This window comes from Macaca mulatta, chromosome 12 (genome assembly GCF_049350105.2).
Source record: "Macaca mulatta isolate MMU2019108-1 chromosome 12, T2T-MMU8v2.0, whole genome shotgun sequence".
NCBI lineage: Eukaryota > Metazoa > Chordata > Mammalia > Primates > Cercopithecidae > Macaca > Macaca mulatta.
The window spans coordinates 122,438,886-122,451,556 of NC_133417.1; the positions used below are offsets into that span (position 1 = coordinate 122,438,886).

Here is a 12,671-nt window from a genome sequence, read left to right on the forward strand (position 1 = left end):
GTCTTAGGAGGGTATATGTGTCCAGGAATTTATTTATATCTTCCAGGTTTTCTAGTTTGTGTTCATAGAAGTGTTTGTAGTAGTTTTTGATGGTTATTTTTCTTTCTGTGGAATCAGTGGTAATATCCTTTTTGTTATTTCTGTTTATTTGAATCTTCTCTCTTTTCTTATTAGTCTAGCTAGTGGCCTATCTATCTTATTGATTTTTTCAAATACCCGACTCCTGGATTTATTAATCTTTTGAATGACTTCTCATGTCTCAATTTCTTTGGGTTCAGCTCTGATATTTTTTATTTCTTGTCTTCTGCTACCTTTGGAGTTAATTTGTTCTTCCTTCTCTAATTCTTTCAGGCATGATGTTAGATCGTTAATTTGAGATCTTTCTAGCTTTCTGATGTGGCATTTAGTGCTATGAATTTCCCTTTTAACACTGCTTTAGCTGTGTCCCAGAGATTCTGGTATGTTGTATCTTTGTTCTCATTATTTTCAAAGAACCTCTTGATTTCTGCCTTACTTTCATTATTTACCCAAAAGTCATTCAGGAGCATGTTGTTTAATTTCCAAGTAATTGGATGGTTTTGAGCAATTTTCTTAGTTTTGACTTCTATTTATATTGCACTGTAGTCCAAGAGTGTGTTGGTATGATTTTGATTCTTTTTAATTTTCTGAGGATTGTTTTATGTCCAATTACATAGTCGATTTTAGAGTATATGCCATGTTGTGAAAAGAAGAATGCATATTTTGTTGTTTTGGGGTGGGGAGTTCTGTAGAGGTCTATCAGAACCATTTGGTCCAATGTTGAGTTCAGATCCTGAATGTCTTTGTTAATTTTCTGCCTCAATGATCTGTTTAATACTGTTAGTGGAGTGTTGAGGTCTCCTACTATTATTGTGTAGAAGTCTATGTCTCTTTGTAGGTCTCTAAGAATTTGCTTTCTGAATCTGGGTACTCCTGTGTTAGGTGCATATGTATTTAGGATAGTTAGGTCTTCTTGTTGAATTGAACCCTTTACCATTAGGTAATACCCTTCTTTGTCTTTTTTGATCTTTGTTGGCTTAAAGCCTGTTTTGTCTGAAATTAGGATTACAATTCTTGCTTATTTCTGTTTTGCATTTGCTTAGTAAATTTTCCTCTATTTCTTTATTTTGAGTCTATGGGTGTCATTACGTGTGAGATGTGTCTCTTGAAGACAGTACACCATTGGGTCTAGCTTTCTTATCCTTAGCTGAAATTTAATTCACTTATTTTTAGGCTAAGAATTTTTTCTGACTGTTGCTTAAATGCATCCTCAAAATTCTGCTATATTCTTTTGTTGCATCAGTGCAGGGTATCTATATAACTTATTAGCATTCTTTTAAAAATTCTATAATTTTGTTTGCATATCCCTTCTATTGAAGAGTTGTTTAGTATTTTTAAATTCTAGATAAAATAATCTTTTTCTTACTTTATTAATATTTGTAGTGTTTTTACATTGTAATCAGAGAGCGTTCTTTATAATATTTCTATAATTTATTGACATTTTCTTTGTTACTTAACATGTCCTAAATTATGATTAATTTTCTGAATTCCCCATGCCCACTTGAGAAGATATGTTCTCTATTACCAGGTTTGATATATATCCATAAGCTCTACATTAGTAATTATGTTATTTAGGTTGTCTTATATCCTTACTTATGATGCCTATTTAATTTATCTTTTTTTTTTTTTTTTTTTTTTTTAAAGCAGAGTCTCGCTCTGTTGCCCAGACTGGAGTGCAATGGTGCAATCTTGGCTCACTGCAACCTCCGAGCCATTTTGTTGGGGTTACAGGCATGCACAACCACCCCCAGTTAATTTTTGTATTTTTAGTAGAGATGGGGTTTTGCCATATTGGCTAGGCTGATCTTGAACTCCTAACTTCTTGTGATCCCCCTGCCTCCACCTTTCAAAGTGATGGGATTACAGGTATGAGCCTCGATGCCTGGCCTCCATTTATCTTATACTGAGAGCAACTCATTGAATGTTTTTTATTATTATTTATGTGTTTCCATTTATGTGTCCTTACATTTCTGAAATTTTGGCTTCAAAATATGTTGCTGTGTTATTTGGTGCATAGACAACTGTGACTATTATAACTTCATTGTGAACTGTGGCACTTATCATTAAAATGGGACCTTTCATTTATTTGCACAGCAAGCATTATCTCCTGAGAAGATGCAGGTGAATGAGGGGAGTGAGACTCAGTGCTGATCTTTGGATGTGAAGTCTATTAGTGAAGAATCACTACCCGTATATTCCCTTAGATGTGGTAGTAGCATAGCTTTTTCATATTAAGTGTCCTGAAAACGTGGCCTGAAGGTTTCAGCAAACATATCTTACAACATGAGGAGGACTCTAATCAGACAGGGGATACAAGTATAGAATCAATGACAACACATACTCAGTTTTAGTTCTTAGGAGGATTTTGGTTTGTTTGTTTGTTTGTTTTTTAGCTTGAAGATTTTCTTTTAATATGATTTTTGTGTTTTTTTTTTGTAATTGATCTACATTGTTAACTGATTGAGACTCCACTGCGATTCTCTCATTTACTTAAAAACTTTGCAGGGATGCCTGTAATTTTTAGTGTTATATGTCATGAAAAAAAGTGGTATATTGGTTGATGTAAGGAAGGACCAGAAATTATTTCAACTATTCCAAATACTGAATGAAAAAATAATAATTGGTTTATGCTGTTTTAAAAATAACAAGTACTGATAAGTCTGCCATGACATTTAACCTTAAAAATTACTTTAAATATATTATTTTATTTGTATAAAGGAAATACAAATGACTGATAAATACCAAAAAGATTCCAAAGCAGCTTAACCTAAAATGCTCAAAGAGCTCCTGACTTGCAATGCTGAAATCTCAATGTTTTTATAGTTACTGGGCTAACTAATGTGATTATTGAGTTTACAGATTTAAAAACAGTCACTGAAAAGTTAAAGCATCTACTGTTTTTATGAATCCAAACTTATGTTGCCTCAGAAATCCCTGGGTAGTAACACCAAAGTAAAGAGGCCAGTTTGGACATTGGTGAGTCACAATGATTAGAGAAAAGGGATCAGTTTGCAAACAGTCATAAAAAGAAACGGTCATTGAAGTAATTACTTATTAGCATATTTACTCTCCAAAAAGTAATTTTATGTGAGTTGAATGTTTCAGCTTTACCTTACTTACGGCCAGATTTAATATCATGTGGCTTTCTATTTACTACAGATATGTGGAACTGTAACCAAATATATTATTCTCTAAAACTTTCTCTTGTTGATTGCAAAATACAGATGTATAAACACAACCCATAAAAAACTGACCTTATTTGTCTCATTTAATTTGTCTACTTTGTCTGACATCAGTATCACTATACCTGCTTTCTAATTTTTTCCATTTGCTGCCTTTTGTTTTTCTTTTTTTCTTTTTTTTTTTTTTTTTTTTTTTTTTGAGACGTAGTCTTGCTCTATCGCCCAGGCTGGAGTACAGTGGCAGCACAATCTAGACTCACTGCGAGCTCAGCCTCCCGGGTTCAAGCGATTCTCCTGCCTCAGCCTCCAGAGTAGTTGGGATTACAGGCATGCACCACCACGCCTGGCTAACTTTTGTATTTTTAGTAGAGACAGGGTTTCACCGTGTTAGCCAGGATGGTCTCAGTCTCCTGACCTAGTGATCCGCCAGCCTTGGCCTCCCAAAGTGTTGGGATTACAGGCGTGAGCCGCTGCACCCAGCCCACTCGGCATTTTTTTCCAAATTATTTTGTTTCCAAATTATTTTGTTTTAGGTTTTTTAAAAATAATCGGTATATAGTTGAACCTCATATTTTCAGTCATGATGGAAATATTTTTAATAGGTGAATTAAGTCTATTCACATTTTTTAATAAGACTAATATGTTTGGTGTAAACTTTGCATTATTTTTACATTGTCAAAACTTACAACACATGCTATATTGAATATATTATATAATATCTTATTCTTTCACTCTTGTTTCCTCTTTTGTCTTATATCTATAATTAAAATAGATTTAAAATTTGCCACTGATAAAGTTTCCTCATTAATTTCTTGTTGGATGAATTTCATCTTCAGTAGGTTTCTCCAAAGGGTACATGGGTACAAAATTTTCTGAGCTCCTCCAAGTTTAAAATTGTTTTATTCTATAGCTTTGATACTTAACAGGTATTTTGTTTTGGGGGATTTTTGTTTAGTTTTGTTTTGGTTGCTTTATTCACCAGCTCTAGAAAACAAGAAACGGATGACAACATTTAGAGAATTTTTTTTTTCTGATAGTGGTTTTGGGTGTCAGTTTTAGTCTGAATACTATCTCTCTTATTCAGTCTTTTGAAATAGTAAATTAGACACGCACTGGATGAACATTTGGCCAGATAACAAATGGGAAAATAGTGTTTTCCCAAAATTACATTTGCCTAAAATAAAATATGAAGTCAAATATCATCATCATGAAATAAAATAAAAGCATACAAAAATTATTCTGAAATTTTGTTTAAAAGTTTAATTATAATTATGAATGTTGCTGTTGAAATTTCTAAGTTAAATGTTTAAAGTTTGAATTACAGTGCAAAAATAGTATTTTCTCAGAATAGTGAGCTATTTTATTGCTCTTGCAGTCATTATCTGAGCATTTGTGATATTAAGTAGAACTTTTTCATTTATGATCAGTGGGGAAATAAGACACTTTTGAAGTACTGAATTTTTTTCTAACATTCTTCCTTTATTCGCATTTAATATTCTTTATTTTGTCAATATGGAATGTATAAAGGATGTTGTTCTTTTCTGCTTAATACACCTTGAGATGACCAAGTTAACATTGTGCTTTTAACCTGCTCGCATAGCATAGAAAAAATTAATAAATTACATATTTTTCTTTAGTGAATCATGATCTACATGGGATTAAATAACTAAATATTAAATATAGTGTTTAAAGGTTATTTTGTTTCATGTTAATTTTATTTTATAAATGCTTATACCTAAACATTTTTCAAAAGATAAAATTATGATCTATTATACGCCTAACTGGGAAGGTGTATGTATGCTAACTTATTATTGAAACTTTTATAAATGTGCTGCCTTAAAAAGTATATAATGGGCTCCGTGTGGTGGCTCACACCAGTAATCACAGCACTTTGGGAGGCCAAGGTGGGTGGATTGCTTGAGGTCAGGAGACTGACCATCAAAGTGAAACTCCATCTCTACTAAAATACAAAAATTAGCCAGGTGTGGTGGTGGACACCTGTAATCCCAGCTACTCAGGAGCTGAGGCTGGAGAATTGCTTGAACCCAGGAGGTGGAGGTCGCAGTGAGCCAAGATCGTGCCGCTGCACTCCAGCCTGGGTGACAGAGCAAGGCTCTATCTCGAAAAAAAAAAAAAAAAAAAACAGCAGCATATTATGCTCTAAGTTTATCTAATTAATATATTATTTTAATACTAGTATTAACTGGAAATATATTTTCTTATTTTTTAGCTAATTGGAAATTCTTAGCTATTGTGTTCATGAAATTAATAGCTTTCATAATCATTACAATTATTAAAACACTTTTCTCTTTCAATCAGTCACATATATATCTGTTTCAAACAGAGTAGAATTTCAACATATAAAGCACACAAGAAGATCATTAAAGGTTATACTTAGAATTCTTACCCGATTTTGCATGTGAATATGCATTGTTCATATTACTAATATTGTTGTGCTGACTTCATATGATAAGAACCTGTGAGATCAAATACTAAAGTTTAGGAATTGCAGGACTGATGTTGAAGAAGAAAAAAGCTGAAACCGAATAGCTGATTAGGTTGAGAACATCAAGGCTAGAACCAACTTTATACATCTTTAAAATACATTATTTCGACTTAACTATTTCTTTGAGTGCTCATAACTTTGGGATTTTCTATATATTTATACTTTTTATTTCTTTTTCTCTAAATTACATATTCATGTCTCATTTTTTGAGTGACAGCACTCAAGATACACATAGACATCTTTGGAGACTGGAATAAGCATCTGTCTTTCAATCTCTGGTATAACTCTGTAGACAGTGTTAATTGAATCTGGTAAAGAGGGCTGTGATAGAAAAAGCAATTCTGCTAATGGATTAGACATTAGAAAGCTCTGGATCAAAGAATTCTTGTATCATTAAAATGCCAGGGAAAAAGTACTGTGGTTTCTTGAGACAAGTGCCTAGGCTAATTTCTTAAGGATTTGCATTTTGGGGTGGATTGACAAGTTAGCTATTTGAGGTTAAGGTTATCCCTGCATCATTAAAAGAAAAGAACAAGCCCTTGTCTGATAAACCTAAAAACTTGAATTTGATGAATAGAGATGCATAAGATGTTATGCTCTTTGGGATTCTGAAAACCCGATGTAAGTCAGTGTCCATCTGATCACCAGCAATCAGTGGCGGGCAGTGGAAATGCCCTGGGTATAAGGTATTTCTAACCCCTTCTCCCCAACACACACACACACACACACACACACACAATACACACATAACACACACACACACACAAATACCACACACATAACAAACACATACAAAATACACACACAACACACATTGACAACACACACACACAAAAAAACCACACACATAAACACATACAAAATACACACACAACACACATTCACAACACACACACACAACACACAAAACACACACATACCACAAACACCACAATCACAACACACACACCACACACACACAAAACACACACCACACACACACAACACATACACACAAAACACACACAACACACACAAAACACACACTACACACCACACATACAACACACAACATGCACACACACAACACACAGCTATACCACTGTGTGTTGTTGAAGATAACAGGGTGAACACACACATGCACAACACATACACGCACACACACACAACACACAACATGCACACACAACACACACACAACACAACACACACGCGCACACAACACACAGCTATACCCCTTGCCATGATTCCGGCACTGTGGTTCATATAGGTATATAACAAAACAGTGGAGCATATTCCTTGATAAATACCATAAATTCTTTCAGAGCTGAGACTAAAATAGGTAGCTTTGCCTGCCATAGTTAGTAATGTGCTTATTTGGGATATTTGAGAGTGTTGTCTTTTCTCCAGTCGGGTTTTTGAAAACACCTTAGACAAGGAATTCAAATTCAAGAAACGAAGAACTTACTTGGAAGGGAACTAGGTTGAGAAGTTGAGAGACAGGAAGATGGATCTACTTTCATAATTACTGTGCCGGCAGGAGGAATTAGAAGCACCTCTCCACCACATCCCAGTTGGGAACCACTGACGGGAATAATTCCGTTGGAGGTAGCACTTTCCTGAGGTGCAGAGAAAAGCAGTCATGCAAGACCACAGCAGTTCACTTGTCATAATGACAGCCCAAACAGGCTTGCTGGATTTGATTTTTTTAAAAAGTGTCCAGTAAAATTTGGATTTCAGATAAACAGCGAATAATTTTTTAGCATAAATACGTATGCACTTTGACATCCTGCTAGTAAGGATAAAAAATAAATAAAATAAATAAATACACATGTTCCAAGCAAATATTTCTGTTATCCCTGGATCATTCAAGGGAAATACAGCATGGGGCATGCTTATGTTAAGAAATTAATCATTGCTCATATAAAATTCAAATTTAACCATATTTCCTGTATTTTATCTGGCAACCCTAAGCCCCAAATCCCTTTCCCTACTCGTCTTCCATGTAAAAAAGAAAGAATAAAAAAAGAAGACACTTTCATTCAGTAAGAGGAACATGTTGACTCTACAGGTAGGTTTAGGTTTCTATAACTGAAGGAAATATTATTTTATCAATAAGGATTCAGCCTGCATACTTTCTGAAAAAAATACATGTGCTTGAAAATTATTGTCCTTTAGAATATTTAAAAAATAAATACAGATTTTGACAACTGAAACTATATAGATACATATATAGAAAATTTTAATACTCTGCTGCTCACTGTCCTCCTATTCCATATCCTCAAGGTGATCGATATTCATTGTTAATGTGTGCTCATGCATATTTTTGCTATGCTCATACGTTTACGTACTTATGTGTAATTCCTTTTTCATGGAATTATATTACTCTGCAACCTGAGTAATGTGCTTATTATAAGGCTATCTGGTTAAAGGAACTGGAAGATTACAGTTCTACTGCTGGCAATAGCACATTAAGCATCCTTATGCTAACGTTCTCAGCCTTGACCGCAAACAGAAATTCAGTGTCTGCTAGGATTCCCATTCCTCCTGGTATCATCACAGTCCTTCAACCCCATACCATCTAATATAGTAGATGCTAGCCACATGTAGTTGACGAACACTGGAAATGTGGGCTATCCAAATGAAGATGTAAGTGTACAATATACACCAAATTTAGAAGCCTTCGTTGTAAAATAAAGAACTTTAAATCTCACATTAATAATTTTATGTTGATTACCCATTGAGATAATGGTACTTGGGATATATTGGGTTAGATTAAAATGTATTATTAGAAATAATTTCATTTATTTCTTCTTACATTTTAAAATAAGAAAAATGTAAATTATATATGCAATTTGCATTATATTTCTATTGGCAGCACTGTTCTAACCCAAAGGCCTGCAGAATGACGTGAGTTCACCTCAGAGGTACACGAGATGATTCCTTGGGAGTTTGGAAAGAAAATATAACTTCTTTTCTTACTTATTATTTTTATCTTATCAATTTTTAATTTATATTTTTGTGTCTGTTTCATAATGTACATAGTATATCGTCATGGTACTAAGTGTATATATTATTAAAATATTAACATGCATTTATTTGCAGATGTATTAAAAACATTTTTACTGACAGAAGTGTGTGACACAAAATTAAAGCATGTGGTGACCTTGCTTTGCAGGGGTGAGCAGAGGGTATGTTCTCCTGCCTCTCTTACATATTGTTCCCCTTGGTATCTGACCCACCTTTCACACCTTTGTGCTGACTTTATTCATTCTCTTTCCTGAATCATGTCCAAAGGCATCCCAGGGAGGATAAATGAAGCTCTAAGCTTTGCCTTCCTGCTTTCTGGATCTTAGGGTTTGGTGTCCTTGCTCCTTGGGTGCCTAGAACATCCCATCTGGCAAGGTCGGGCTGCACCTGCCTTCCTGATGCACCTTCCTCCCAGAGAGCCTGGTGTCCACCCCAATGCTCCTCGTTCTCCCTCTCACTCTTCTCCAGCACCTCCGGCCTCCCCTCTCCACCAGGTGCGCTGGGCTGCAGAGATTACAAAGGAGAATCAGGTTTGCACTACTTTGATCCTAACAGATAATGAGAAGAAAGAGAAAGAAAAAGCGAGATGAGAGGATAGATTGATTCCAGGGGCTTCGACCATGGGATGATTCGCTCTCAAATCAATTCCCATTGAATTGAAACCAACAGTCTCTCAACCGAGGTTATTGGTATTAGAAAGGAGTTATGGGAGGTGGCTAAACCTATAACACTTTCTTTAAAAGAATGTCTCTTCGATGATTTCTTTTGAAGGTAGTATGTTGTGGCAGCCATGAGAACTATAGGATGGAAATGTGAGTGGTCACGTCACTCCACAGGGAAAATAATAGCAGGGTGTAGCTTTTAAAAGCACTTGCACCCACTCACCACTGGCACAGGTCCTTGGACACACATGCACACGCGTGCCCACACGCACCTGCCCATACCCCTTGCCATGCCCACGCTCCTTGCCGTGCCCCCTGAAATTCATTCCTCCTGCAACTGAAACTTGCCTTTGCTTGTGATCATTCACACCCCTCTCTGCATTCCTGTGCCCACTCAATTCCTCACTCTTATGCTCAGAAAACATTTACTGACTAAGGGCCTGTTCCAGGAAACACACCGAAGTTTGAGGATAATCAAGTCTCACGGCCACATTCAGAAAATTCTGGCTGAAGTGTTTTAAGTTGAATCATGAAATTGCTAATATTGAACAGCTTCTGACCGTTAAAATGAGCACTTCATATAGTGAAGCTTAATTTTGTACATGCATACACACACATATTTGGGATTCATATCACTATAGAAAAGTGGTCAAAAACACAAATTCTGGCACCACATTTATTATTAGTTTTCAAAACTTAAGTAAGTTTTAACTTAACTCATCTGAATCTCATTTTCTTCTTATGAAAGTGGAGAACATAATGGGCTCTACTTCATGGAGTCATTGTGAGGATCAAATACTTAATCTTTATAAAGCATTTAATACCTACTGCCCAGCACATAGTAAGTGCTCAATAAACATTAGCTGTAGCATTGGCTGCAGTAACAGCTAACATTTATTATCATTATTAGTGGGTGGTAGCATCACTATTGTCTGTGGAAGTCCATGTACAGTATTCCTATTTGCAAGATGATAAAATAGACCTGCTCAAGTGAGAGAAAAAGCTCTTACTGACTCTCTCAGCCAGGAAAGCCATCATCTTATCAATAATGGAAATGGAATACTTTATCAGAACGGTAGAAATTCAGCAAAAGTTCTTAAAACAACTAGGAACTTTAGCGTTTGACATTCGAATAGAGAATAACAAAAAGGCAGTGGGGAAGTACCCAGACAGTGTGAGGGACACAAGAGGGGAAGCAGCAGGTGGCCGTGCTGGCTGCCTTTCACTTTGGGCAGTGGGTTTGCATCTAGAGACCTGACTGTTTATTCCGAGTGAAAGCCAAGGGCTGAGTACCCTTGTGAGGAGTTCGGGTTAAGTTTCATGTTTGTGCAGGAAAGATTTCAAGGGCAACGTGGCCACAAGGACTGATGGACAGATAGATAGACATGTCTGGATTTATGACTAAGCAGCTGACCAGGGCCAACACGCTAGTGAGGACACACAGTTGACTTAACACAGGCTGCTGGTATCCACAGCTGGAAGTCGAAGAAATTGTTGGTGTTATTAACAATCTTCTGGCAGGAGGATGGCACTTGTGTCCTGGCTGTGCCGACACAGCTCAGATTCTCTGGTGTGGATTACAGGAGCACATCCATCCCGGCCCCACAGACAAGCTGGAGGCCAAGAGTCCCTTCCCTTGTCCTCACGGGAGGCCACCACAGTCAGCCTGGACAGCCACTTCAACAACCAACGGACCCGTTTACAAAAGAGTGAAACAAACTAAAATCAAATAGGGGTCACACTAGATTGGCTGGTGGAGCCAAAGGGTTTGATTTAGAGGTGCCAAAAAGGAGCATGAAGCCAAAGGGAGATCAGGGCCTTGGGTGCAGAAAGGGGCAAAATCAAATCTCACCTTTAGCCATTAATATCAGTGTGACACAGGCCAATCCTCTTACCTGTGGGGCCTCAGTTTCCCCATCTGAGAAATGGTGATGTAAATCTGCCTCGTAGGACTATCGTGAGATTGGAGGGAAATCCTGACCGTGACTTGCCCGGTGCACCTTAGTTCATTTTCCTCCTCTCTGTATGTAGTAAGTCACTCCAGAAAAGAGCTGACAATTCTGGCCCTGACAGGCGCAGCAGCCAGCCCAACCTTGAGAAGCAGTTCCCCCACCCCCTCTCCCTCACTCTGTCCTCCCCTCCTGGCTTTTTCCCAGAAGGCTCCAGGGCTCCCAGGCCAACTGCCAAACCACAGGACTCTGCGATTGGCTTTCATAGACCCCCACCCCTTCCCCTCTTCAACTACATCTCTGCGTGGCAGTCCCGCTCTGGACTCCCTCCCTGGAGGGTAAGACTCGTGGCTGCCCCAGCCTGCTATGCCAGCATTTGCAGGGGGATTCATCTGAAACCACTACTGACAATCTGTGTTTATTTGGGGCGTGCAGAGGAGCCAAGGGCTATGAAAGGAGCTGCGTTCCAGAACTCTCTGGTTCCCATCAGGCTGCGCAGATCAGACCCTATACCTAACAGGAGAGTTAGGCTTTCTCTTTCCATTCCTTCAAATAGGGGGCCGCACACTGGTTGCAGTTCCACCAGTTGCAGTCTGCAGTTCCTCTTTTTGCTCGCTGCCAATACATCCCAATCCTGTGCCTTATCAAAGGCAAGAACTATTAGAGAAATGATGACGGGAATTGAGGATGCCAAATTTTATACATCTGTAATTGTAGGGGATAGCAAGACTTCTTTATTTTGCACTGTTTAATATTTCAACTTTGTATGGAAATATACAGAGAAAAGTGCACAAATTGTAAACTGACAGCTGGGATTGGATGGCAGGAAGAAATTGACACTAGGACTGGATTCCAGCCCCTTTAGCTGGACCATGTAGCCTCTTAGGGCACGATAACTGAGAACATTCTTTAGGAACCTTGTTAGCGTATTTATGACAACCAGGGGTGACCTGGAGCCAGCTTGCACTAGCTCAGAAGAGCCTATTTTTCCATCTCTTCCCAACCCCTCATCAGTGACCTCACATTGGTGCTTGAAATCAGGGTCGAAGTGGGTATTTACACCACAGAAATCAGCAGATGATAAGTAGGACAGCTCACCCCCTTCCCCTGACAGTTTTTAACCGCTTACTAACAAACCACTGTTTACAACTTTCCTAACATGGGTGAACAAAATTTGAGTACCTTTCCGACTAACTCCAGTTTAGTCAATCCCTACTCCCTTTCTCAGAAAATCTCCCTTTCCCATTATCCTGCCCTGAGAGTACAGAGCCTTTGCAATCTTCCT

At 37.6% G+C, this 12,671-nt stretch overlaps 1 long non-coding RNA gene across 1 annotated transcript in view; it reads right to left on the minus strand.

The window, feature by feature from the left end:
• The window catches only part of LOC106992726 (uncharacterized), a 36,980-nt gene extending 25,254 nt beyond the window's left edge, over positions 1 to 11,726 (minus strand). The window contains exons 1-3 of the long non-coding RNA XR_001438754.3: positions 11,333 to 11,726; positions 7,214 to 7,364; positions 5,668 to 5,737 (exon numbers count right to left, since the gene is read on the minus strand). This is a non-coding gene — a long non-coding RNA (uncharacterized LOC106992726). The remainder of the gene's footprint in view (positions 1 to 5,667; positions 5,738 to 7,213; positions 7,365 to 11,332) is intronic.
• Positions 11,727 to 12,671: the final 945 nt, after the last annotated feature.